Source organism: Dipodomys spectabilis, unplaced genomic scaffold, assembly GCF_019054845.1.
Source record: "Dipodomys spectabilis isolate Male_0828 unplaced genomic scaffold, ASM1905484v1 ptg000183l, whole genome shotgun sequence".
Classification (NCBI taxonomy): domain Eukaryota; kingdom Metazoa; phylum Chordata; class Mammalia; order Rodentia; family Heteromyidae; genus Dipodomys; species Dipodomys spectabilis.
Window position 1 is genome coordinate 4,983,521 of NW_024870860.1, and position 3,436 is coordinate 4,986,956.

Below are 3,436 nucleotides of genomic sequence, written 5' to 3' on the forward strand. Positions count from 1 at the left end.
AATTTGGACAAGTTTGCTTTGTGGCCTAAAATGTGGTCTATTTTGGAAAATGTTCCATGTGCTGTGGAGAAAAACGTATTGTCTAATGCTGCTGGGTGAAATATTCAGTAGATGTCTGTTAAATCTACTTGGTTTATGCAGTTTTTTATATCTGCGGTTTCTCTATTGTGTTTTTGTGAAATTCAGCTATCTAGTGGGGAAAGTTCTGTGTTAAAGTCCCCAACAATTAATGTCTTTAGATCTATGTGGGATTTGAGGGAAAATAGTGTTTCTTGGATAAATTTGGGTGCTCCGTTGTTTGGCAAATAGATATTTAGAATTTTAATATCCTCCTGAAGGGGTAATCCCTTAATTAGTATGTACCGAACTTTTCACTAATTTTAATTAAAAGTCTATTTTATCTGATATTAGGATTGCAACTCCTTCTTGTTTATGGGGACCATTTGCTTGGTAGATTTTGTTCTAGCCTTTATAATTGAAAATGTTTGTTTTTTGGCCAAGATGTAAATCCTGAAGGCAGTAGATAGAAGGATCTTGCTTTTTAATCCAAGTAGACACACTTTTTGCTTAATTGGAGAATTAAGTCCGTTAATGTTGAGAGATAGAGCTCAGAGGTATTTGGGAGTTCCTGCCATTTTATCCAACTTGTTAGGGGCTGCCGCAACTGTATTCTTATGGTTCTTGGATTCTCAGTTTGGGTGCTGTTTCTTGGCCTTTATTGTGGTCTTGTTGGTTTTCTCTGTGTAGGACATCTTTAAGATTCTTTTGTAGGGCTGGTTTGGTAGAGATACATAGTTTCAATTTTTCTTTGCCATGGAAGTGTTTTATTTGACCTCCGATTATTAAGGAGAGTATAGCTGGGTAAATTATTCTTGGTTGACTCGTGTTTGTCTTTACGGCATGGCTTACATCATTCTAGGCTCTTCTTGCTTTGATTGTCTCTGCTGAGAAATCTGAGGTGATTCTAATTGGTTTCCCTTTACAGGTGATTGATCTTTTCTCCATGACAACTTTAAGGATCTTTTCCTGGGTCTGAATTGATCCTGTGCATATTATAATGTGACAATGGGATATCCTGTTCTGGTCTGGTCTATTGGGAGTTCTAAAAGCTTCTTGTATCTGAATAGGCCTATCTTTTTGCATGTTTGGGATGTTCTCTCCTAGGATCTTGTTAAACAAATTTCCTAGACCATTGACTTCTGGCTCTAGGTGCTCCTCTACACACATTTTCCTCAGATTAGGCCTTGTAATGGTGTCTTCCAAGGGTTGAATGTTGAATAGATCTATCATATTTCTTGGATTTGTCTTGGATGGTTGTATGTTCTTTCTCTATAATATCTAGGTTGTCTTCTATCCTCAGGATTCAGTCTTCTGCATGGTCTATCCCAGTATCCAGACTTTCTACTTTTTTTTATTTCCTTATAGTTGTTGGGCTTTTATGGCTTCAAATTCTTTGTTGGATCTTTGTTTTAGATCTTGTATGAAATTCTTTACTTCCTTAATTTAGTGTTCAGTGTTTATTCTCAAATCACTTAGTTGATTAGTTATGGTTTCCTTGGACTCCCATTTCTTCTGTTGGGATCCATTCAGCATTCCCTTTGTGGACTCCCTGACTTCTTTCAGCTCTCTGTTTATGGATTGCATGAATGCCTCTAGTGATCTCTGTCTATTCTCATCCCACTCTCATTTTCTGTATTACTCTTTGATTAGCTTCCTCACGTTCATGCAATTCCTGTAGTTCTCTTTGGTTGATCTCAGCCTGCTCACACAATTCCTTTATTTCTTTTTGAGTGTAGTCAAACTGCTCAGGCAATTCCTTTATGTATATTTGAGTAGCTTCCTCACGCCCATGAGCTTCCTGTTTTGATCTTTGGTTTGCCTCCTCTCTCTCCCTATCATGATCACACAGAGTCCATTGTAGGTTTTCAATCTTTTCATTTACCATGTTTACCATTAGTGTTTGTAGCGCTTTTTGGGAGCTCTCTTCTGGATTATTCATTATCTGTTCTGTCCACTGATTATCATGAGTGGAGTTAAATGTATATGTAGAGTCCAGTTTTCTGAGGATTCACTCATCTGCCTAGGAATTCATGCTGGCTGTTGGAAAAAGAGCTCAAGTAAAGATGCCATTTAAAGCCTTATAACTTTACTCTTTACCAGGGTATTCTCTTGCTACTTTGGTTGTTTTGAGTGTCTACAAGACTAAGAATTCCGTGAGAAGAAGGGAGACACCATATGACTTATACCCAATTGACTTGCTATCACTTGTACAGCATTTTGTAAGTCAAATCTCTCTAAAACTACCAGTTTTAAGAGATAAGAAGAGTGGTAAAAGAACTCTTAGAGACAAATACATCTTCAACACATATTGTTCCAAGTATTTCGTTTAGGCATATTCAATAACTGGTGAAACTTATGTTGGCTGTAATTATGTGTCTTTCTCCATGTGTGCATGTATACATGTGTATATGTATGTGTGTGAATAGTAACATACATGTGTACATTATGGCTTATATCATCATTTATTCCTTGCTAACAAATAAAGTAAGGAATCCCTAAAGTTTTAACAGAAACTGTGTAGTTAAAGTCTTAACTCTTCACTCTGCTTCTTTACACAAAGACTTTGCAACTCCTCATTAATAAAGTTTCCATAAACTCTGAAATGTACATACTTAATGCTTAATGTCTGCTACCATAAATCTTAAATACTTTATAGAAAAGTTTTATACTTGCCAAATAGTCCTATTTTTTGGCATATATAAGCAAAATCCCCAAAGTAAGCATATTTAAAACATTAAAACTTTTAACAAACCTTAACACTTTCTGCAATGTTCATTTTGACAGGTGCCTTGTATAGAATAATTGAATTTCTCCTCCTACACATCTCTTGAGCAATAAATATCCAGAATTATTTTGTTTTTGGCATGTCTATCTTGATTTTATTCTTAAATGTGTGCTTATGTAAGAAATACATGATTCTAAAATTTCACAACAATTCTTTTGAACTTACTTTTTGTTGAATTGTCTAGTTTAATAAAATCAATGAAAATTATACTTTATATATAAAAAATGTTTTATGCTCAATTTAGCATCACATACACTAACATTGGAACAATACAGAGAAGATTAGCACACCCCAGGCGCAAGGATGACATGAAAATTCGTGGAGCGTTCCATATTTTTTACAACAGATGCTGAAAGGTATGTGGCCACAAGGGAACCGTATTGCATTCTTGGTGGGAGTGTAAACTTGTTCAACTACTTTGGAAAGTAGTATGGAGTTTCCTCAAAAGACTCCACATAAACTCCTCTATGACACAGTAATCCCACTTCTGGGGATTTACCCAAATGATCATAAACAAGACCATACTAAAACTACCAGCACAACTATAGTTATTGCAACATTATTTACGATAGCTAAGATATGGAATCAACC

The 3,436-nt window shown here is 35.6% G+C and overlaps 1 non-coding gene across 1 annotated transcript; it reads left to right on the forward strand.

Moving 5' to 3' along the window:
• Positions 1–3,076: 3,076 nt before the first annotated feature.
• Positions 3,077–3,183, forward strand: LOC122121096. Its single transcript, XR_006149884.1, has one exon. It is a non-coding gene; the product is annotated as a U6 spliceosomal RNA (small nuclear RNA).
• The last annotated feature ends 253 nt before the right edge of the window (positions 3,184–3,436 follow it).